This window comes from Periplaneta americana, chromosome 4 (genome assembly GCF_040183065.1).
Source record: "Periplaneta americana isolate PAMFEO1 chromosome 4, P.americana_PAMFEO1_priV1, whole genome shotgun sequence".
In the NCBI taxonomy this organism is placed as follows: domain Eukaryota; kingdom Metazoa; phylum Arthropoda; class Insecta; order Blattodea; family Blattidae; genus Periplaneta; species Periplaneta americana.
In genome coordinates, this window is record NC_091120.1 from 124,456,417 (window position 1) to 124,482,613 (window position 26,197).

General features: G+C 41.2%; 1 protein-coding gene across 4 annotated transcripts in view; it reads right to left on the reverse strand.

Annotated features, from left to right (window-relative positions):
- Positions 1 to 26,197, reverse strand: part of LOC138698179 (constitutive coactivator of peroxisome proliferator-activated receptor gamma-like) — a 101,068-nt gene that overhangs the window by 17,250 nt on the left and 57,621 nt on the right. The window lies entirely within an intron of this gene.

A 26,197-nucleotide genomic window follows, 5' to 3' on the forward strand; every position in this document is an offset into this window, starting at 1 on the left:
GCTCTTGTAGACGAATCCCAAACTCGAACAGTATTCTTTATTTTTCGTAATTTGTTTCCCTCTTGTGCAGACCATTCTCCTTCCCATTGCCACCATATTTTATATTTCAAGTAGTTTCGAATGTCCTGCCACCTCTCGCGCCAATATACCAGAGAGCCATTCAGTGCGCCAGCCCTGGCTGCAGCATCCGCGGCCTCATTTCCTGGAATCCCTACATGACCAGGAATCCACACTACTCCAATCTCATAATCAGAGCAAAGGAGAGTATGGAACAGCTGCTGAGTTCTTAAGACAAGCGGATCATCACAATTAAAAGACTGCAAGAACTGGATGACACTTAAAGAGTCGGAACAGATAAGGAATCTGCCCCGAGGTTGCCTAATTAAAAACAATAAAACTCGGTAAAAAGCATAGAGTTCAGCAGTAAAAACACTAGTATATTGGCTTAGTCTGTATTTAAATATCTCTCCATTTGTAACGAAGGAACAACCAACACAATCATTTATCCGGGATCCGTCAGTAAAAACTAATGAATAATTTGGATATCGGGATAAAAGTTCACTAAAACGAAGTCTATAAACAAAAGCTGGTGTAAAATTCTTAAAACAGCGGCTCAGACTTATATCAAACATGGGACGTCGCATAATCCACGGTGGAGTGGTGGTATACTCCAGTGTGCGAACTGATGGTAGATGTATATCCAGCTCAGAGAGCAGTTCACGAAACCGCACACCTGCTGTACGAGGTCTCCGTGGATTTTCACTGTATCGGCCGTAAAGAGACGAATGATGGAAAGAGTCGTAAGAATTGTGCTCAGGCTGCGAGCGGAGCTTAACAACATATGAGCACAACAAGATATTACGTCGCCGATACATTGATGGTTCTCCTGCTTCACAATACAGGCTCGCTATCCGACTGGTTTGGAAGGCCCCTGTAGCGAGTCGTATCCCATGGTGATGTATAGTATCTAAAAGACGTAATTTAGATTTATTTGCTGAGCCATAAATAAAACACCCATAATCCAGCTTTGATCGAATAAGAGCTCGGTAAAGGCGTAAAAGCACTGTACGGTCTGCACCCCATCGGACCCCTGACAAAAGGCGTAAAATGTTTAAGGATTTCTCGCAACGCCTTCTCAAATCACGTATATGCGCCTCCCACGTTAACTTATAATCAAAGATAAGGCCCAAGAATCTCGCAGTGTCTGTATATTGCAATTCCACTCCATTAAGACGCAGTTCGGGATGTGGATGTAGTCCACGTTGGTTGTAAAAGTGGACACACTGCGTCTTCTGAGTGCAGAATTTAAAGCCATTGCGAACAGCCCATTCTGATAGTACGTTGATGACCAGCTGCAAATGTCGACCGATGGACGGAAGATATCGGGAACTGTAATATAAACTGAAGTCATCAACGTACAACAGAGAAGATACTCGGTTACCCACACAGTGGGCAATTCCATTGATCGCAATGCAGAAAAGAAGAACGCTTATACAGAACCCTGCGGAATGCCGTTTTCTTGGAGGTGTTCGTTAGAAAGTGTGGTGCCTACTCGAACTCGGATATACCGCTCTGCCATGAACTTTGCAATAAATGTTGGTAGAATACCACGAAGTCCCCAATCGTGCAGAGTTTGCAGAATGCCATAAAGCCATGTGGTATCATAAGCCTTTTCTAGATCAAAGAAGACCGTCACAAGATGTTCCTTCTTGAGGAGAGCATCTCTAATGGCAGTCTCTAGCCGAACAAGATGGTCTGCGGCGGATCTGTGCTTACGAAAACCACATTGGATGTTAGATAATCGGTTTTCCGATTAGAGTACCCACATCAGGCGTTTGCTTATCATTCTTTCCATAACCTTGCATACGCAGCTGGTGAGAGAAATTGGTCTGTAGCTTCCAGACAAAGAAGGATCCTTTCCCGGTTTCTGGACGGGGATTACAATGGCGGAACGCCAAGCAGATGGGAACACTCCCTCAGTCCAGATTCTGTTATACATTGCCAGAAGAAAGGATTTTCCAGCTGGCGGAAGATGGTGAAGCATACGGTTATGGATGTTATCAGGACCAGGGGAGGTGTCAGGGGATGTGTCTAGTGCCGCCTCCAGCTCCTCGGATGTGAACGGTGTATTGTAATACTCTGTATTATCTGATATAAAATTGAGGTTTCGTTTTTCCGCAGCATCTTTGATTTTCAGAAATTCCGGGTCATAATTATTTGAGCTGCTAATCTGTGCGAACGAGGTAGCGAATATTTCTGCAATTTCTATTGGACTGGTGGTCGTTAATCCATTGCTTATTATTCCCGGAATTACAGAACTACGTTTCCCCATTATTCGACGGACTTTGTCCCATATGATGTCAGATGGGACATTCCTTTTCATTGAATTGACGTAGTTTGTCCAGGACGTCTTCTTAGCATCGCATACAGTGCGACGAGCTTTTGCTCGAAGACGTTTAAACTGGACAAAATTTTCTTGGGTCGGATGGCGCTCAAATTGGCGTAAGGCACATCGGCGATCTCGGATTGCATCTCTGCAGGCATCAGACCACCAGGGGACAGAGAAGCGTTTTGGCCTGCAGGACGACCGGGGGATAGATAATTCCGCTGACTTGATAACCATATTTGAGAAATGGTCTACTACGGAGTCCAAACTTTCATGTCCGTTATCATCGAATCCGAAAATCCGACCCAGTCTGCCTTTTTAATAACCCAGTTTGGAGACCGAGATTCCGCAGGACGTAAAGTGGACATACGCATTCGGATGGGGTAGTGGTCACTACCATGTATGTCGTGAATCACAGACCATTCGAAATGCGTGGACAAAACTGGGCTACAAATGGAGATATCTATCATGGAGTATGTACCATAAGCCAAGGAGAGGTGTGTTGCTTCCCCTGAATTCAGGGTAACAAGATTTAGACGGGTACATACCTCTGCTATTTTATTTCCTCTGTCGTCATCGGAATTTGAGCCCCAAGAGTGGTGGGATGCATTGAAATCCCCCACCAAGAGATATGGTGCAGGTACCTGTGAAAGAATATGTTGAATTTCAAGTACTGTAAAGGGTGTATCTGGGGGCATATAAACGGAGACTATTGAAAACTGTATGGTAGGTAAGGTTACTCTCGCAGCTATGTATTGATGAGGACTGTTAATGTTTAGAACAGAGGAAAAGATACTCTGGCGGAGAAGGAGGGCACAACCTCCGTTAGCACGAATACCGGCAAGATGGTCATACTGGTAAACATTGTATCCCGAGATTTTCAGGGAATGTTCAGGTCGGAGGTGTGTCTCCTGTAGACATAAAATAGCAGGGTTCTCACGATAGATCAATTGCTGTAGTTCTGCTGCGTACACCGTTCACATTCCATTGTATGATATCAGTCATTATGTGGATCTAAATTATCATGGTGGCTTGACGGGTGATTTTCTCTTCTTATGTTTTCTAGGATTTCGTGCCGTTGACTGAGACTGCTTAGCCTTCGACCGTGGGGATTCGCTCGCAGATCGCCGCACGCCCGATCGTGATCTTGATCGAGACCGTGATCTCGACCCGTCACCAGAACAGGGAGCGCGACGTCGCGGCGATCTACCAGGCGTAGAGTCTTTCTCTGTCGCCACGGTAATAATTTTTTTTGGAATGTTAGGCCTTATATCAAGGCCACACGAGTCGTCTGACTCAGCAGTCTGGATAGCAACGTCTACATACGTCTGGGTTGCGCTTTCAATATGCTTCCCAGGTATACTAACAAGAGGTGGCGTTTGCGTAAATACATCTATTGCTTGTGTTGCTTTTTGCAAAACTGCTGCATAGGACTTTTCCGTCGCCTTTTTCTGTTGATCTAAAATACGCTTACGCGCCTCGAAAAACGTAATATTTTCTCGGACTCTCAGTTCTTGGATATCCTTCTCTACCATATACTTCGGGCAATTTTTAGAATTGGAGGCGTGGTCCCCAGCACAATTCACACAGTGCTCGGCGCTGGCACACGGGGATTCCCCATGGTCAGAACCGCCGCACTTTGCACATACGATGTTGTTTGTGCAACGTTTTTGCGTATGTCCGAACCGTTGGCACCTAAAGCACCGCATTGGGTTCGGCACATACGCACGAACTGGGACACGCTCGTACCCGACAAGGATGTATTCTGGTAGGACAGGCTTTTCGAAGGTCAAAAAGACAGTGCTCAGCGGAACAGTCTGTCCGTCCCGCTTACGTAATAAACGGTAAGCCTTGGACACAGACTGCTCCGCCAGTTCTACTTGGATCTCTTCATCATACATACCGTCCAGAGAATCCGTATGCACTACTCCCCGCGTGGTGTTCAGCGAGGAGTGCCGTTCGACTTTAATAGGGTAAGACCCTAGCAACGTTGCTTTCAACAGCGTCTCACTCTGTTTTGGAGATACCGTTTCGACGAGGAGACTACCGTTGCGTAGGCGAGTTGCATTTTTGACCTTCCCAACGAGTCCGTCGAGTGCGCGTCTCACGTAAAATGGACTAATGTGCTTCATTGTCTTTTCTGTTCCGTCCAAGGTGATACTGATAAACTTCGGAGACGGCACTTTGACAGTTACTTTCTCAGGGTCCAAGTCCATAGCAGTTTTCGTCAAAATATGACCACCAGTCGTATCAATTCCTGTCTTCTGTTTTTTATTATTTTTTTCTGAGGGAGGAGAAGAGGAGCGCGAAGAGGCCATTTTGAACTGGCTCCCCCTACGGAACCGTCGGCGTCAGACTCCCACCGGGGGGGGGGGGGCGGAAGAAAAAGACACCTAAGAATTCTTCGCGGTCTGTGCCGGCCGTGGGGACCCCCCCACAGCCCGATCCCAAGCAACCCACTTAACGCAAGTTACCCTTCAAACTGGTCATTACACACCTAATGGCAAGTCTTACACCAGAGGCGTGTCGCAGTTTTATGCCCCTACCACGGGAATAACCGCCCGTGGCTCCCCACTCTACACTGAACACAAGTGCCAGACTACTGCGGCTAACTCCGACCGACCCTCCCAAAGCCGGAGCAATCCGAGACCGCACGCAGCTTCAGGGGACTTGTGGTTGATTACACTGCGACACCCATATGTCAGCGGTAACACGTCGGAGCGATATATCCGCCCCGGCGAGCAGAGTTGGTCACCGGGATGTTTAAGTCGCTCCGGGCCCCCATTGGTGCTCTACGTGAGTGTACATGACTACTGGTCCGGGCTCCGCACCTAGACTTGCATATAGGGACAGTATGAAGGGTCCACTATTGCTTCGTTGCTGGGCGCCCTGTCGGGCCACACAAGTTGGAAGTCGCGCTCGAAACCGTGGGACAGGACCACGGAGATAGGAAAGATCCCCGCTGGTGAGACGGGAGTTATAAACCTAAGAAACTTAACCTAATAATAGATATAAGAATTAGAAGGGGAAGAAGAATGAAGCCTCATCAGGCATTGTTAACAAATCCCGTCATGGTGGCGGACGGGGCAAGAACAAAACAGCGGGGATGGAGAGGTGAAAATGGCTGTGATGATGTGGTGGGCGTTCCGCATGCAATGGCGGCCGGCGGAGAGAAATAGTGATGAAAAAGAAGAGAGAACGAAGAGGAGTGGTTGATGATAGGACGAAAAATGGCCGAAAAGAAGAGCACAAGAGCCACCATTGCACCACTTGGAGGAACCCACCTCGACCAGAGCAAAACTATTAACATTGGATGAAGAACATGAAAACAAAGCAAATAGCAATAGAAAATAAGAAATGTGATAAGCTAAGTATTTAGGATTTGGATTGATAAGTCAGGAAAATGTAATGTACAGGGCTACCTTATAAACCAAAACCGTCCAAGCGGCATTTTTTACTCTCTGATACATAAGCTGCAGTACTGGAGATGCACGCATACTTCTTGACCTTGCAAGCAGTGTGTATGTGTTCGACCTCGCAAGCATCAGTCGCCAGTCTGAATCTCAGCTGTTAAAATGGTGAGACAGTTATCATTGCAACACCGTATTTTCGTATGTAAAAGTTATTTTAAGTACGAGTTGGCTCAACGGGTACGCGATACATTTGTTCAGCAATTTCCTCGTGAAGTACCATCTTCACGATATAGATTCACGTAATTGTAAATAAATTTGAAACTACTGGCTCAGTACTCAATAAAAAACGTGTGCGCACACAAACAGTTTTAACAGAGGAAAAGCTAGATGACATTGGTGTGAATCTCGAATGGTCACCGAATAAATCACTCACAAAATTAGCACAAGTAGAGGTTTCGGTTTCTTCTGCACACAGAGCTACAAAGCTGTTAGGCCTACATATCAAACCATACAGGTTTACGCAGGCCCATTGTTTAAAACCTGCTGATCCAGCAGGACTGAGCAGTACTGAGATCTGTAGTCATACTGTTACTATTATTTATATATAAGGGTTTAATATCATTAAAAATAATAGTTGCATACCATTAATTATTTTTTTATATTATATATAAGGTCCTATTTTAAATAGCCAATTATTGATAAATAGATTTTTACCGGTATATAAGTAATATATATTCTAATAATTTAGATTTATATTAATATAAATCATATATATATATATATATATATATATATATATATATATATATATACCTCTATCTTTCAACAATAATGCTGTATTATTTATAGATAATCTGTATTTTATATAAATCAATTATTATAATATAAATAACCCTATTTTTTTAGTAAATTAGGTTATTTTATTTAAATAATTAATATATATATATATATATATATAGTGAGATATTGTGACTGGTATCTTGCATCACTGAATGATCGTTTATTCGACCCACAGTTTGTGTTCTTTTCGGATGAAGCCTGGTTTCATCTTAATGGTCGTGTGAATAGTATACCGCAACTCTTGCTATTGGTGTGCAGAAAATCCTAATGATGTTTATGAAGTCCCTCATTATGATAGGAAGATTGGTGTTTGGTGTGCTGTTAATGCAAGACGAATAATTGGACCTATTTTTTTCGAGACAACAGTAAATGCAAAGAGGTACCAAGATGACATTTTGTCGCCGTTCTTCCATCAGTTAACGGAAAAAGAAAAATCGCGTGGGTGGTTTCAACAAGATTCAGCCCGTGCTCATACAGCAGAAGATTCCCTTCTTACAATCTCGGAAGTGTTTGCAGACAGAGTGATCAGTGCTGGTCTATTTCCCCCTAGTTCTCCAGATCTAACAGTGTGTAAGTTTTACTTGTAGGGTAAATTGAAAGAAAAAGTGTATCGAACAAATCCTCACACATTGGAGGAACTGAAAGCAACATTACGAATGAAATCAGAACCATTACAGTGGCAGAACTCACTCGCATCAGCCAGAATGTGATACCAGATACAATGTCTGTATAACCCAGGAAGGACGGCACTTCCAGCATCTTTTATAAGGTAAGATTTCATATAAGATTGTATACACGCTTAAAGCAAGGTGGCTGCGTGCGACATAAGTTCAGCTGAGGCAACTGCCGTAGCACAGAGTAAAAACACCATGCGTTTGGTCTCAGTTTATATGGGAGACCCTGTAGATAGTCTATTCACAAAAAATTATTTTAACTAGAAACATAATCAAAACACCGCATACAGTACTCTAAAGATAAAAATATAATACAATTAACAAAAGCAATAATTCATGTAAACAAGCATAATAAATTAAAATATATTATGATATGAATGTATGAAGTGAGTATTAAGTAGTGGCAGAAAGACAATAAACGCAATCGAACTTGATTATTTCAGGAGAAGGACAAGATTTCTAAATTGCAAGAAATAAAGATTAACACTGGACAAAATATTATGGAAGTGAAGGAAATAACTACAAAAAGTAATGATTATTTCCAATCATATGTTATGTTGCAATGTTAAAGTTTTTAATATATTTAATTTTTTTAATCCCTTTATGTTTGTTGAGTTACAGAAGAAAAATATTAAGATGGGTACGAACATGTTTACAAAATTTACGAAAGAAGACGGCAAAAATAAATAATAGGAGATTCCTCCCTGTAACTAGAAATAAAGATGATCCAACACTTGCAAGATGAGAAATGGAGGTGTAATAGAAGTGGCTGACAACAAACATGAATGGAGAGACAATCAATACTATAGTATAGAAAAGTAAGAACTAATGTGATAGTGCAAGGGTATGAATATTTACACTATTAAGATCTCGATTATGCTTAACTAATTATGATTGAATTTTAAAATGGCAAAGATTGCTCCTTAGAGGTCTAGTGTAATGGTCTCAAACACGGCCCAGAGAGAAACTGATTCTTAATGAGCAATGAAAATCCCCAGCTTTCTTTGGAAGGAAAGTGAAACTATTGTCAATTGCTGGTTATATGGCCGCGTAGAGGGGGTCATACTATCATGTACGGGAACAGGGAAGAAGAGGTGAGTGAGAGGGAAATAGAGTGTTCTACGAAAGTAGCTATTTCCTTCTCACTCACTGTTTATCTCCTGTCCCTGCACATGATGGTATGATCTCTATACACCGGCTACAGAACCGAGCAACTGACTGTAGATAACCTGTGTTACAGAGAAGAGATCACCTGAAAGAATTATAGAGCACCCAGATAAAATGACTGGCCATCCATTTCTCGTCTCCCCAAATATATTCTTTTCGATTATTTAAAGACATTGTAGCAACTTCTAAGTTATTTAGCATCGATGCAATTGGCAATAGTGAGATGGTATTTGGCTAGATAAGGCGCGAATTCGCCATAAGACTACCGAACATTCACTTTGCGTCCAGGGAAAATCTCGGAAAAAACTCAATCAGGTAAACAGCCCAAGAGGGAACTGAACCCACACTCGGACTTGCAAGCAATTATGTTACCGTCTGTGCTACACTGGTGGTTCCTACCAAGGTCCCTTTTATTTTGAACACATGTTTGAGGCCCAACGTCTCAATTGAGATTGCAAATACAGTAAAAGCACGATATAAAATGGCTGTTGGGGAAATACTTAACCTTGTATTATAGCTTATCGAAGGTATATCAGAAGATGATAAAAAAAATAAAAGGACGGAAAGAAAGGGAAAATAAGACTACAAAGTAAGGCATTACTACACGTAATTCTGTCATGAAACAAAGAAATGAAAAAAAAAAAAACGTGTTACAAATCTTAACATCTATAATATGCATTGTAGTAGTAAATTTCATAAAGGTAAAGGATTAATTTACTATACGAGTATGTCTACTAATGAGAATTCCTAATGGAGTTGTAAAATATTGTTCTACATAGCATACATCAGGCTTGTGTGATGACAGATGAATAGGGCTACGTATTTTATGATGTAGCATATATTTTTTGGTGTCTGGGAATGTTGCATAACATTTGTAAATCATTAGGTTTCTTTTAAATATTTTGAAGTACTTGGCCTTTATCAGAAGAAAGCCATAATTCGGCCATATTATCACTCAGAAGTATCTTCACCGCTTAAATCTTGTTAAGTCTAGTAGTTGTTGCTGATGCAACAATAACGAAGAAGATTTGGAACATATCCTCTTAAACTGCCCTGTCACAAACATCCATAGAACTAGGCTAATCTAAAATCTGCAATCCCTGTAACCTTGGACAATTCTCTCCAATATATATCGAATACACCTCATCTTTAGAATGTGGCTGCTGAAATATACAATCAGCATCGTGCTTTTTTACCCATCATTTGTAGGAGGAGGAAACTCATAGTGAAACATATAGGAACAAGTGTTGTCAGCAAATTGCTGGATACACTATGAAGATAGAATAGAATATATTTTTTGGTAAGACTGATATGTTCCTTAAAAATATTGTAACTTTAATTCAAAACAAGAATGTAACTTTTATTGTTACGACAATAATTACTTTCTATAATTGAATGTAAACACTCCCGTCAACAATGGGATTTCCACTCCACACAGTATTCATTATTGCACTCCACAGACGACAATGACAATTTACTTGGATTATTGAGAACAACAATGTACTGCTAATCTTAACTAATGTTCACAAAGCACTATTTACAAATCAGAACTGTCAGTTCTCAGTTCACAGTTCGTTTGCCTTGGCTAGTTCTTCTAGCTCAGTCACTCGAGTTCACAGTATCTCGAACCCCAGACCTTCAGAGACAATCCACTGAACTTCGAACTCAGGTCCCCCAACTGCGGTCCACTGCACTCAAACTCAGGACTTCCGGCTCCCACAGTTACGGACACAACTCCGGTCTCGAAGCTGGCTTCACTGCTACACAAGACTGCCTTGCTGTCCAAAACTAGCAACGACTGCAACTAACTAAAGTTCACTCGCGTGTCATATTTATAACTAAACCATAGTTTCCAGAACATACGATGCTGAAAATTTCTACAGATGCCCAGAAGATGGCGCCTCTCGATTTCTCTGGATTTCTCCCCTCAGTCGCAGGCACATTACTTCCCCCTCTCTGCCGCGGTCGCCGTCTCTCCTCTCCTCTCTATGCCACAGCACATGCCCCAGGAAGCAGATGTGCGCACAACTTCATTTGCCGCGCCGAGCCATCGCCGACCTTGCCCTCCTTGTGCCGGTCGCGAGATCGTATCCTGGCTGTCACATTGCTCCCTCCTTAGGACTGCTCATCCCGGGCAGTCCCTAGGTAGGCTGCTAATCGGTCCAGATGCACCACCATCATCTTCCCTCGGGATTGTCGCTGAATGCGGTACACCACATCGTTGATCTGGGTCACCACGTGGTATGGTCCATCCCAGGCACGCTGCAGCTTCGGTGATTTTCCTTTGGTCCTAGTAGGTCGATACAGCCACACCAGGTCGCCCTCCTGGAATCCTGCAGAGTTGGCTAATCTGTCGTAGCGCACTTTCATCCTGTCGCTGGCCATCTTGAGGTGCTTTCTGGCCAGTTGGTGGACGCCATTCAACTTCTCGGTCAATTCTGCCACATAGTCAGTCGTTGGCTGGTCGGCGCTGGGTGGTGTGCCAAACAGCAGATCACAGGGAAGGCGCAGCTCTCTCCTGAAGACCATGTTTACCGGTGTCATCCCTGTTGTATCGTGGACCGACGCTCTGTAGGCCAAGAGGAACAGTGGGACTCTGGCATCCCAGTCTCGCTGATGGTTGGACATCACCTTCCACAGGCGCTCCTCCACGGTTTTGATGTTGCGTTCCACCATGCCATCGGACTGTGGGTGGAGGAGAGTGGTCCTGGTTTTATGCACCCCCAGACGCTCGAACAATTCTCCCATCAGGTTAGATTCCAAGTTGCGCCCCTGATCACTATGCAATTCCCGGGGGACCCCGAATCGGCAGATGAAGTTGTCAAGCAGCGCGTCTGCCACCATCGAAGCCTATTGGTTGGGAATCGCGTACACCTCTGGCCATTTTGTGAAGTAATCCATGGCGCCTAGCAGGTAGCGGTTCCCTCGATCCGTGACCGGGAACGGTCCAGCAACATCGATGGCGATTCTCTGAAAAGGAGCTCTCACATTGTACTGCTGCATGGCTCCCCTGCTGTGTGTCCTTGGTCCGCGACTGGCTGCACATATGTCGCATCTTCGGCACTATTATTCCGTGTCGGTTCTCTGATACAGCGTCTTGTTGGCTCCCAGGTGGCCTCCAGTCGCACCAACATGAGTCTCCTCCAGCACTTCCTTCACTTTGCTCCTGGGCAGGACAAGTTGTTCTATGCGAGTCCTTCCATCCAAATCCTCTTCAGGATACCATCCTTGACAGTGAAGGATTCCCACTGGGCCCAGTAGCTCTTGTAAGTGGTGCTACGGTTGGCGATATCGGCCCATACTGGTCTCTGGCCGGACTCCACATCATGCAGTAGCTGTCCAATGTTTGGGTCCTCCAGCTGCTCCCTCCTTATGGCGGCGTTATCCCATCCTGGGCTCGGCTGGGCGGCAATTGCTCGGACTGCGTGGGCGCCATCTCACTCTTCTATTTTCAGCCAGTGTTTGCAGCCATCCGGGCACGGGCGTCGTGATAAGACATCTGCATTGGAATTTTTCTTCCCTTGGCGGTGTTCAGAGGTCTGCCCCTCCAGATTCTTGAAGCCCAGCCAGGTGAGTGCAGAATGGTATGTCCTCAGATGGAATTTCTGGCCATACAAATATTTGTGGAAATGCTTCAGGGCTTCCACAATGGCAAGAAGTTCTCTACATGTTACACAGTAGTTTCTCTCAGCCTTGGATAGTGTTCGGCTGAAGTAGGCAATCACCCTCTCTTGCCCGTCCTGTTCCTGAGAGAGTACTCCACCGATGCCTACGTTGCTAGCATCCGTGTCGAGCGTGAACTTCCTTCCAGGGATGGGGTATCCCAGTACAGGAGCAGTGCAGAGCGCCTCTTTCAGTGACTGGAAGGATGAGTCTGCCTCGTCCGTCCACTGGAATTGTCGTTTCTCCTCAGTCAGCTGGGTTAGAGGCTTAGCGATGTTGGCGTACCCAGCTACGAACCTTCTGTAATAAGTGCAGAGGCCGAGAAAGCGGCGCAACTTCTATTTGTCCCTCGGTCTCGGCCATCCTCTGACGGCTTGTAGCTTCTCCGGGTCCGTGGCCACTCCGTTGTTCCCTACTACGTGCCCCAGGTACCTGACCTTCTTCTGGAACAGATGACATTTCTTCGGGTTCAACTTCAGCCTCGCTTGTCGCAGTCTCTCGAACACTTTCCTCAGGTTCGACAGCTGTTCGCCGAAAGTCTTGCCGATCACGATGACGTCATCAAAGTACAGCAAACAGGTGTCGTATGTCAGGCCTCTCATTACGGACTCCATTAGTCTCTGGAATGTAGCCGGGGCGTTGCAGAGGCCGAACGGCATAACAGTGAACTCCCATCGTCCCTGGCCTGTAGAGAATCCCGTTTTCTCCTTGTCCTCAGGATGTAGCGCCACCTGCCAGTATTCTGAATTGAGATCCAACGTCGAGAACCACTCTGCTCTGGCCAGGGTGTCCAAGGTGTCGTCAATTCGTGGAAGGGAAAAGCAGTCCTTCTTGGTGACGTCATTCAGTCTTCTGTAGTCCACGCAGAAACGCAGGTCCCCATTCTTCTTCTTCACCAGCACCACAGGTGATGACCAAGGGCTGTCGGATTCCTCGATGACCCCTCTTGCTTTCATGCCCTCCAGTTGGCTGTCAATCTCCCTCTGTTTAACTAGAGGGACGCGTCGAGGAGGTTGTCTGATTGGGCGAGCATTTCCGGTGTCGATGCGGTGCTGAACTTTCTCCGTTCTCCCGTAGTCATTTTCAGACAGACAGAACACGTTCTGAAATTCTGTCAGTAGATCGTGGACTTGTCTTCTTTCTCCTTTGCTTAAATTCTCCGCCAATTCTCGAGCCAGCTCTTTCAGTGATGGGTCTAGATCTGGACGTGGTCGGTGATACTCCTCGTTATCTGCCAGAGACGTCACAGACACCACCGGCTCGACGCTACCTAGTACAGTTCCACTAGGCACCTCCTTGTCCTGATTGGTGACATTCAGGACCCTCACCGGTACCACCTTCTGTTCGGGAGTAGGGATCTGGCTACATAAACCCCATCTATCGCAGTTGTTTGCGAATCGAGGAGCAGGTTTCTCTTAGGCTGTCCGTCCAGTCTTGCAGTCACCACCATTTCGCAGCCTGCTGGGATTGTCACATGATTCTCCAAGGTGAGTCTGCTGGCCATGGGTTGGTCCTCGACGTCCCTCAGGAACACTTCATCCTGACCAAAACAAAGGATACGGCGCCGGACGTCCACCGCTGCATCGAAGATCCGCATGGCGTCGAGTCCCAGGATGACGTTTTCAGTGATGTTGGCGACGAACACCCACATTTCCAATCTCCTCTTTCCCAAGATAAGATCCAGGAAAACCTCTTTTTGGATGGGCAGGCTCTCGCCTGAGGCAGTACGTAGCTCATATCGACGCAGCAGCGTCCTCCCAGGTAGGTCACGTACGACTTCCGGTCTGGCGATAGTGAGCGACGCCTCGGTGTCTACCAGCACTCTGCATGGGCGGCCTCTTATCCATCCATCAGTAATCAGCCCATCGTCGCATCTTCTGTTAACCGTCTTCAAGATCAGCCAGGGGATGGTGATGACGGCGCCGACGTGCCCCTCCTCGCATCGGCCCCTTTTAGTTTTCCTGTTTGTGACCGGATCGGTCACAGTCCCTCCTTAAGAGTCCGGGTTCGCCGCAGGACCAGCAGGTAGGCACTCCTTGTCTCCGTCGCTCGGGTGACTTCGGTTGACGTTCCTCGACGTCGGCCGCCGCGACGCTCCTAATCCGGTGCGATGCCAAGACGTTCGCCGTCAACTTTGCTGCCTCCATCCTGAGGGCCGCCGCCAGAGCTGCGTTGATGGTACGATGCTCTGCCAAGAGTAGCTGTTATCTGATTTGGGGGTCTCGAACTCTGCTGCCGAAGGTGTAGGCCGCCTCCCAGCGATGAAGTCAGTAGGTAGGCCCCTGAGGGCCTTATGGGCCAGTTGTTCCACCGCCATTGCATTCTTGCAGGGACTTGCCTGACTGTTGGACCCTCGTTTTCAGTTGGGTCACCATAACGTCCCTCCAAGGCAGCCATTATTTCAGCGGCTGTCCCATCTTCTGGAACGCTGTGAAGAATCTCCGACACCTGTCCCTGAAGAGCGGTCAGCAACTGGATAGTCTTCTCCGCTGGCGTCCACCCATTATGTGTCGCGGTAGCCTCGAACTGGCGACGGAAAATCGCCCAAGACGTCGTTCTGTCGAACTTCGGCGTCTTGACGTTCGAATGTCTGGCTGAAGGTGATGGCTCCTCAGGACCACTATATGGAGTCTTCGAATCTGTTGCCGCTTCTTGTATGGCCCATCGAACCTCCTCGGCAACTATCTATTTATGTTCTCTAGCCTGGCGATCCACTAACGCGAGTATGTGCTTGTTTTCTTCATCATGTTGTTCCATCAGCACACTCGTTTCCTCTTGACGTTCGAGAGCGCGAATTTTGCCGTCGAAATGGTCTACGTCCTGTCTTAGTTCGGCCACTGTCTCGTTTATAGTTGCAAAATTTTCATTTAGTCTGTCAAAATCGACTTTAAGTTCGTCTCTCACGATGGTAACTATTCCATCTACTTGGGCCGAAACGCTACCGATTTGCATAGTGTCGTCACTTTTAATCTCCGTTTTCACTTCACTTATGTCACTTTTCATGTCCGTTTTCACGTCACTTATGTCACTTTTCATCTCACTGATGTGGTTGTTCATGTCTTTCATTACTACTTTTACTTCACTTAGGTCGTTTTTCATTTCTGCTTTCATTTCTGCGATGGCTTGCAGGATCTGCTGTAGGTTCTCCATTGTGTCAACAATGTCTCGCTTCTGACGGCAAAATGTAACATTCAAAACAAGAATGTAACTTTTATTGTTACGACAACAATCACTTTCTATAATTGAATGTAAACACTCCCGTCAACAATGGGATTTCCACTCCACACAGTATTCGTTATTGCACTCCACAGACGACAATGACAATTTACTTGGATTATTGAGAACAACAATGTACTGCTAATCTTAACTAATGTTCACAAAGCACTATTTACAAATCAGAACTGTCAGTTCTCAGTTCACAGTTCGTTTGCCTTGGCTAGTTCTTCTAGCTCAGTCACTCGAGTTCACAGTATCTCGAACCCCAGACCTTCAGAGACAATCCACTGAACTTCGAACTCAGGTCCCCCAACTGTGGTCCACTGCACTCAAACTCAGGACTTCCGGCTCCCACAGTTACGGACACAACTCGAAGCTGGCTTCACTGCTACACAAGACTGCCTTGCTGTCCAAAACTAGCAACGACTCCAACTAACTAAAGTTCACTCGTGTGTCATATTTATAAGTTATAACTAAACCATAGTTTCCAGAAAGTACGATGCTGGAAATTTCTACAGATGCCCAGAAGATGGCGCCTCTCGATTTCTCTGGATTTCTCCCCTCAGTCGCAGGCGCATTACTTCCCCCTCTCTGCCGCGGTCGCCGTCTCTCCTCTCCTCTCTATGCCATAGCACATGCCCCAGGAAGCAGATGCACGCGCAACTTCATTTGCCACGCCGAGCCATCGCCGACCTTGCCCTCCTTGTGCCGGTCGCGAGATCGTATCCCAGCTGTCACAATATATATATATATATACAGTAAATGCTTGTTATGAAAAACGAATTGATTTAAAGTACTTTGTTAAGTCATATTTATGCATATTTGACCATTTCTATGTGATAGAGCATATTTTAGTAATTTAATGGTGATATTCGGCATATTTTCACTCTTTCAAGGAGTAAAGAACTTTTCTTACACAATTTCTTTCTTCTATGTTCATTTGAGATGTTAAATTTCTCAGAATTACATATCGCATTTTGTTTCCTGGAAAATGGTAAAATGTACCTTCTTCCCCTATTTCGTTTAGATTCACAATATGGACTTTACCTTTACGTACCAGTGAACAAATATTTGTGTAGGCCTATTGTTTCGCGACAAGCAGTAACTACTGGAGCCTGTTTTTATAATCTGTGTACTGGTCTGCAGAAAAGGGTCTCATTGAGTTACTGAATGTTGTTGAAGTTGGAAGTGTGTATAGTATAGTTCAGGAAAAATGTCAAAAGCGAACCGAAGTATTCAAGTTAAATTAAAACAGTGTATTGATATGGTGAGACAGTGTTTTCGAGTAATGAGAATATACTGTATTGTCAACTGTGCAAGATAAGAGTAACTGCAGAGAAACTTGTAATGTTGAACAGCATGTGAGAACAGAAAACACAAACGTGGTGTACAATGAATTGAAAATGGAAAATGCGCCTAGGGGAATCTCGCCAATCTTATTCACCATTCTGTGAAGAACTTTGTACAGCCTTCCTTTGTGCCGACATTCCCCTAAGTAAACTGGATCATCCAAAACTTCGTGAATTCTTAGAAAAACACTGCCAAAGCTACAAAAAGACTATGCAAGAGATCAGACAACGGGTTGCAAATAAAAAAATATGGGTTTCGATTAATGAAACCACAGACTCTATGGGAAGATACATTGCAAATGTTATTGTGAGAACATTGGAAGAAGATGGTCCAGGTGAAAATTTTCTCATAAACTGTGAACATTTAGAAAAAGCCAATTTTTCCACTATTAGTAAACTGTTTGACAGGTCTATGGGTGTCATATGGCCCGAAGGCATTCAGCATGACAATTTACTACTCTTTGTAATGGATGTTGTACCTTATGGTGAAAGCTGCAGATTCACTCAAAGCATTATATAGTAAAATGGTGCATGTGACTTATTTGACTCACACCTTACACAGTTGTAGAAGAGATTCGTAGTCAATTCAGTGAGGTTGATAAATTAATTGGGTGTGTCAAAAAGGTCTCCTTGAAAGCCCCTTCACGTGTTTTGCACATTTAAGCTGGTAGTTCAGACATTTCCTTGCCACCTTCTTCGATTTTGACAAGATGGAGGTCCTGGATTGATGCCTGAAACTATTACTGCCAGAACTTCAAGGTTGTGAAAAACATCATTGATTCGTTTGACAGCAGAAAAGCCGCTTCAATTAGACTAGCCCAAGAATTAATGTCTAATTCCGACATTTCAGGCCAACTGTCATATATAAAATCTAATTTTGAGTTCCTTTCTGCTACTATAACTGCTTTGGAGCAATCAGAAGTACCACTAGTGAAGCAGATAGAACTAGTGAAAAAAACTGTGAATAACTTTGATATTGTTTGTGGTAAAGTGGGACAAGAAGTGTCAAAGAAAATGGAAAAGGTGTTAGGAAAAAACAAAGGATATCATACATTTCAATGATTTCGTCGGGTGAAAATTTTTCTCTTAATGACTCAGAATCAGATTCAAATGAAATTGCCCATTTTAAATATACTCCTTGTGTCAGCTGAAGTAGAAAGAAGTTTTTCGAAGTACAAGGCTTTGTTGGCTAACAATAGGAAATCTTTTTTATTTGAAAATATGCACAAGGTATTCATTGTACATTGCAACTGAGGACTCATAAACTGAACTAAAAGAAGCATGCAAAAAATCATAGCATACACCAACTACTGATAATTTTAATAAAATAAAAAGCATACTACAATATCAAATTCCATACTTTAGCTTGCTTCTCATGTGCATTTTATTCTTAAATAAATAGTTCATTGTCATAAACTGATTTATTAATTAATTTTACAACTGAAATTATTACCTAATTATAATATTGTTAGGTTATATTTTTTGTTATACTGCATATTTCTGGAATTTTAGGTCGTAAGTGCATATTTTATACTGCATATTTTGGAGATTTTTAGGTCATAAAAAACCCAGCCCTACTGATGAACTCACCAAAGAAGCGAAGGAATGTCAATGAACTGGTATTCATAAATAATGGACATACTTTCCACAGCATTATATTGAAACTCGTGATAATAATATGTTAGTCCACACAATATAGGGCCTTTACTCTATCTCTGCAGGAGAACATAATATATCACGAGACTGCACATGTCTCTCATGGAAAAATAGAAAACAAGGTGTGACAAGTGCGAAAGCAATAGGCAATCCTTAGGTAGAGTGTCCATAAATCCGAATTTTGTGTGGACAGTTTGGAGCATAGGCTCATTTGAAAGGCGGAATGTCCAAACTGAACATGAAGCTGCTAACTTTTGTTACTGCTACTGCTGATGTTACCACTAGGTTCGACTGAAATTTAGTCCCTGTACTTGCAAAATTGTTCATCTCAACAACTAGAGTTAAATCAGATTGTTAGAGTTTGATGGTGTTAGTGAATAAACTGTCGAAATACTGTCAGAACATATTAATAGAACATTACAAAAATAAGATTATCATAGATGAAACTGCTTCATATTGTGCAGAAAATACCAACATAAATTTTTGAGATGTGATAGGAAAAGACGAAACAAGCGTATTCACTAAACTGCAAACAATCTAGGAAGGAAAATGCTACACATAGACTGTTGTGCACATATTGTTCACAACTGCGTGCAGGAGGGAGTGGATAAATTGCCATATACATGGTATATTAATAAGAACAGGAAATCCATGTGGTTGATAGAGGATGACATCGGAAATGAAATAATAGACAAACAAGGAATACTGAATAGACGGACGAAATATGTAGAACAGTTATATGAGGCAAGGAATCGTCCAGATGACTTAGCTATAGAAGATGAAAAGCCATGAAAAAGTATTTTCTATTTTAAGCGAAGAAGTTGAACTAGCGCTTAAGGAAATGAAAAATGGGAAAGCAACAGGAGTTGATGGAATCCCCATTGAGTTAGTGAAACGTTTGGGTGAAGACAAGAAGCAAATTCTATCATTATGCAACGAAATATATGAGAAAGACGAATGGCTTGAAGATTTTATGGAGACAGTGTTGATTCCAATACCCAAGAAAAATAATGCCAAGAAATGTAAGGAGTTCAGAACTATCAGCCTAATATAGCACTCAGTGAAGAGTCTCTTGCGAATACTGAATCGACGTTTATATTCTAAGATGGAAGAGCAGTTGGAAGAAGAGCAGTCTGGCTTCAGGAAGGGAAAAGGTACAAGAGATGCAACTGGACTGCTTCGGACAATCAGCGGAAGGTACCTAGAGAAGAATAAAGAAGTGTATTTAATATTTGTGGACCTATAAAAGACTTTTGACAGAGTAGATTGGAATAAACTGATGGAGATCCTAAAGAAAATTGGAAAGACAGAAGATTGTTCAATAATCTTTATATGAAACAATAAGTCAAAGTCAGGATAGGAGAAGAAATGTCAGAAGGAAGTGAAACTGGAAGAGAAATATGTCAAGGATGTCCTTTATCACTTACCCTGTTCAACATCTATTTGGAGGATTTAATAAAGAACTGTCTTCAGAACATGGGAGGAGTGATAGTAGCAGGAAGAAGAATAAAGTGCATAAGATTTGCTGATGATATGGCATTGTTAGCAGAAGAGGAACTGATACTGAAGGATATGCTACCGGAGCTAAAAGACAGCTGTGAGCAGTATGGGATGAAGATAAATGCAAATAAGACGAAGAGCATGGTCACAGGAAGAAAAATACAGAAGATAAACTTGTGAATTCTAAATGAGGCAGTAGAGCAAGTGGACAACTTCAAATACTTGGGGTGTACTATAAGCAGTAACATGAGCTTCTGTCAGGAAGTCAGAAGGAGGATAGCAATGGCCAAGGAAGCTTTTAATAGAAAAAAATAGCATCTTCTGCAGACCTCTGGAAAAAGAACTAAGGAAGAGACTAGTGAAGTGCTCTGTATGGAGTGTGGCATTATATGGGCCAGAAATACGGACATTACGATGAAGTGAAAACAAGCAAATAGAAGCATTTAAAATGTGAATATGGAGAAGAATGGAACATGTGAAGTGGACAGACAGAATAAGAAATGAAGCTGTGTTGGAAAGAGTGAATGAAAAAAGAATGATGCTGAAACTGATCAGGAAGAGAAAAAGGAATTGGTTCGGTCACTGGCTGAGAATAAACTACCTACTGAAGGATGCACTAGAAGGAATGGTGAACGGGAGAAGAGTTCAGAACAGAAGAAGGTATCAGATAATAGACGACATTATGATATATGGATCATATGAGGAAACAAAGAGGAAGGCACAAAATAGGAAAGATTGGAGAAAGCTGGGTTTGCAGTGAAAGACTTGCCCTGGGCAGAACAATGAATGAATGAATGAATGAATGAATGAATTAATTAATTAATTAATTAATTAATTAATGGTAGATTTTAGCAACTTAAAATTGAAGATTTAGAAAATCAAATTTAGCGTGTCATAACACTTTCAATGTTACAATTTAGCATTTTGTGATGTTTTGGGATGGATGAAACATTTTTCATGGAAAGTTTGTTGGTAGAAATTCAATGTCATCAATGTGGTCAGCACAACGAACAATGCAGATGAAGCGAACCCGAGAATTATGAACACACTGTAAACTTTGTGACTGGTTGACATTGAGGTCAGTCAGTAGAAAATCACAATAATCAAAGTGGGGCATTGCTAGTGTTTCCACTAATATTTTTTTTTAGTGATAGTGGGAGAAATTTTCGAATGCTGTTTAAAGAATGTAAGGAACTTATCAACAAATTAAAAAAGAAAGTGAAACGAAATGTAACAATTTTGTACTGTCTTCCAGGGAATTCCTTCATATGTGCAGGGAGTGTTTCCTTTAGTGAAAAATATTTGGACACCTGAAAGAAATAGATTCCAAGAAAATGAGGTATAATATATGATATATATTTGATGTCAACATTTATATCCATGCAATGTGGACCTCACAATTTCATATCCACTGCCACAATTAGATTCATTACAGATATACCTTTCGTAGACATTCTTCTAATTTAGATCCATTCCTCTTGCTTACATTCCCTCATTATTGTATCCTCCTCTTTCCCTTACACTCACTCACTGTTTACTATACTCTCTTACTTTTGTCTCCATCTAAATTGGTCAGTATTCCCACCTTTACAACCTAACGACTTAAAATTGAGATCATTCAAAATTGACACATTTAAAACTCCTTTCTTGACTTCCAGTTCACTTATATCGAACACACTCTGTTTCTAATAATACCTGTTGCTATCCTTAATATGTCACTATCCAATTGGATCATTGTTATGTTTATTTCTTAAGTGTATTACATTTTCTATTTCACTTATTTTCTACGTGCTATGCTTCACTATCCTGGCTAGCCCCCTCCACCATCCTCCTCGCCTATTTTCATTTCCTCTATCTTCTTACTTATCTTACTACTAAACTTCTCAAATGTATTATCTAATCTACTTATTATATCCTCAATCATCACTGGACCAGACACATTCACTTCATTCACTTCTGTCATAAACCCGTCTTCTTTTTTCTTCTCTCCATTTTTTCCCATTTCAGTCCTTGCAGTCACAGAAACACTTTCACTTACCCGCTCGGCACTGACCTTCCTTCCCACTAACCCAATTAATTCACTTCCCGAATCACTTGAATTTTTACTCGTGTCACTAAATTTCATTGCACTCGTGGTACTTAAGCCACTCTTATCTGATTTCTTCACATATATTTCTGTGGCCAGAAGGAAAAAGGTCTTAAGTAAGAATTTTATACTTTTCAGGAGAGCAGGAGAAAGACTGAAATTGGTGTCAATTATAGAGTTTTTTCAATTAAGAGATTTTCCTGGATATTATTTGTTTATATTTCTTCTAAAATAGGTAATGTTGCTCATTTAACAATTTTCTTGATTATTTCCAAAAATATCCGCACTTAAGCCCTTTTAAGACTAAAACCAAAACTGAGAAGAAGGGACTATTTAAATATAAGACCTTTTTCATGTCACAAATAGGAAATGTAAATTATTAGGAATGCAAAATAGATCTCAAACACTGTTTACCTGGTGCTTAAAGTTTTAAAAGGAAAGGGCATCAGTATGTGATAAAATAGCTAAAATACAAGTTAGACATTTTTAATAGGGAAGCATGGAAAGTAAACATGTGATGTTTGTAAGAAATAAAGTATTAAATATTCTTAAGTCCTTTATTCTGTGTGTGCTCGATTCAAAAAGTACTTAGGACATTTGGTAATGCTCTATAAATCCAGTCAGGAGTCTTATTTGACTTTAATCGTTTTACCAGATTGTAGACAATTGTTTCTGCTTTCAAAATATATAAAAATCTCATTTTCACAAAAAATTGACTTAAGACCTTTTTCCTCCTGGCCACAGATTTTCTTCTTATGTATTCTCGATCTCAGCATTTCCAGGTTGTCTCGCTTCCTCTGGCATGAAATGCTTATTTTGAAATTCACCAAATTCTCCGTCATCTGGTCAATGATCATGTTATGATAATTACTTTCCACCACAACTGCTGATTGAACAGAGTGTCCATCATCTGTCACGTATTTTTTGTCCCAGTTCGAATTCCGATCTTCTCTTATCCTCTGATTAGTTGGGCCAGTCGATATTGATCTATGCTAATGATTTTCTTCATTTTCCATACTTTTCAGTTTGTGCGATATCTGCGGTTGCTTCATTTTATTTTCCTGTTGACCATTCTTCTTCCTCGCAATTGTAATTCCATCAGTTTGTTCATTAGTACCTTGCTACCTCATATCCATTTCTTCAGATCTCCTCTGCTCTTTTTTCATATTGATGTTCTCGCTTCGTATTTGATCCAAATATTGAATGATCTTCATTTGCCTTACAGAATTCTACATCATAGAATTTCCCATTCATTTTTAATTTATCTTCATGTAACTTTGCAAAGTATCTATTCGCTCTTGCCGCCTTCATGAAAGGGAGTAGTAGCTTCATTTTATATCTGATCTCGTAGCTCAGGTCTTTTTCCACCCTCATTCCCATTCCTCACACTCTGTGTAAGTTAATTAATATTTTTTCTTTGGTTATTATGTTTGAGAATCTTATCACAATATGCCTGTTACATCCTAATCCAATTCTATAAGTCTCTTTTCTTTGACTTATTTCGTACTGCATAATTTTCCTCTTCATTTGTTCTATTTTTTGTTCCAACAATTCAATTTTCTCATTGTGTCCCTCTATATTTACCTTAATTCTTTCAATATCCTGTCTGTTGTCACTTGATTCATTATTATTTGTTCTTTCTTCATTATTTAGATATACATATTCTAATCTACTAATTCTTTCGCCCCTGCTAATATTTCCTGTTGTACACTCCTATGCATTTTCGCTTTCTTGGATTGCATCTCCTTCTGTAACATTTCCTGAGGACAATGCTCTCTACTTGTAACGTCAAAGCCGCATTCAACTCGCGTCCGTTCACTACCAAAGCTAATAGACAACTGCTGAGAAAATGAGGTAAAAATACAGCTTCAAATTCAATTCAGAATTATAGTGCATGGATTTCAATGACTTCATTAAGGAAAACATTTCATTTCTGAAGCAATGGAAATACAGTATATTCTTCCCAGACTATGAGATTGATTAATGAATGATATAATGGATAATAAATACGTTTAAATCACTCAATAAGACTAGCCCATCTGTTTGTAACTATCAGGATTTTAATATCATGAAAGCAGATTCATAATACATTGTTTCGCTGTTATAGTCAGAGGCACCGATTTTGGCAGATGACCTCGATGACATTTCCAGTAGGCGAGCCAATATTGTTTGTGTAAGCTGCGAGAATGAGATGCGATAACATTCTGAGTCGTTCATATTTTCATAACAGCAGCTCATATCAATTATCCTTATTATGAAACACACCACGGTACAGTCTTACTCAAAGAATACCTTAAATAAATGTAAATGACTTCCGTTCGCAATGATTTTACAATACCTCTCCTACATTTTCTAAATTAAATTAATTCTTAATTAAAAGGAAAAAGCATTGCATTGCGCATATATATATATATATATATATATATATATATATATATATATGTAAACCTACCCTTACCAGATCAATATACAAGATTTGTCCAGAAATAATCTAGGGATCTTCTACTGGTGGTGCGACAATTCAAGTTAATAAAATTACGATTCTTCTTAATAATCAAAATATAATTTAGTTAAATGGATAAAATTGCATGCTGCGGAAATTAGATTTATATAAGAGTATAATAAATAGGACTGTAATGGATATTATAAGGGCAATAATTTCTTCACACGCACATTGTGAATAGAATGGAGGAGAAAGTATTTTAAAATATTTGAAATCGTACAAAATATCAGAGAAACCAATTTTCCCTGCACAAATTGGACCAATTGAAAAACATAATTACCATTCACAATAAATACTGTATTTTATGGATTCTAAAAAGTTGTTTATTAATCTAGAGGTATTGGCTGATGACTATACTAAATTCCAGCACAAAATTCATTCAGAATATGTAGAAATTGCACTTTGGATTTTACTAAATGTATAGACCTACTATCAAAAGGTGTTACATACCCCCTTAAATACTGTACATGTGTTACCTGTGTTTATGTATATTTGCAGTTCTGATGCTTAATTTTTTAAAATATAATTCATAGTACTGAAATTGCCATATTGAATTCGCACAAATTGTATTATTCGTAATTTTCGTCTCGAAAACCCCTAAGATATCTAATTTAAATTTTCACCCATTTTTGTCCCACTCCACCACTTTAGGGACAAAGTCGGACTAAATAATCCTTATTCGTATTCTGTGATCGCAAAGATCCCCAGATATCGACTTTCATCGAGATCGGATGACATGAGATTTCTCACTCCCTTCTGCCTTTTCATCAGTACCTTAGGATATGGTATTTAAAAAAATCTAAGAATGTTTAACCAATATTGTAGAGAGTAACCTTCATTTTAAATTTTACGCCTCTAGTTAAATATAGTTTAGTGAATTTTTAAAATCGTTGGGTCCTTTCTCTCTCCTCTCTGCTCGGAAGTAAAAAAAAAAAAAAACCTGAAGTTATTTGAAGGGAGTAACCTACATGAAATTGAATTTTTTTACTTTCCTTATACATTTTAGAAACAGTTCTGAGAGATGAGATGAATAGTCTATCCCAATTTTATGAGTGAATCTTTGTTTTAAATTTAAAGGCTGCACGTCTGCTGGTTAATAAAATAAATCGGTATAATTATTTTGATCATTACTGCCTCCCATTTTCCATCCCTTAATGTTCGTATTTCGTAAAACTCAGTCTTATCTATTGACTAAGGATTAACATATTTCCATATATATATATATATATATATATATATATATATATATATATATATATATATATATATATAACAGATTATATTTCCATTTCGTACAATATTCTGGTCACGAGACATAATCATATACTTTGTCTTTTCGGGATTTACTACCAAACCTATCGCTTTATTTGCTTCAAGTAAAATTTCCGTGTTTTCCCTAATAGTTTGTGGAGTTTTTCCTAACATATTCACTCCATCCGCAAAGACAAGAAGCTGATGTAACCCGTTCAATTCCAAAATCTCTCTGTCATCTTAAACTTTCCTAATGGCATATTCTAGACCGAAGTTTAAAAGTAAAGGTGATAGTGCATCTCCTTGCTTTAGCCCGCAGTGAATTGGAAAAAGCATCAGATAGAAACTGGCCTATACGGACTATGCTGTAAGTTTCATTGAGACACATTTTAATTAATCGAACTAGTTTCTTGGGAATACCAAAGACACATAGACTAGTGTAATATTTGTTTAGTTTTTGAAGATGACTGTCCAGATCCAATAGAATACTCGG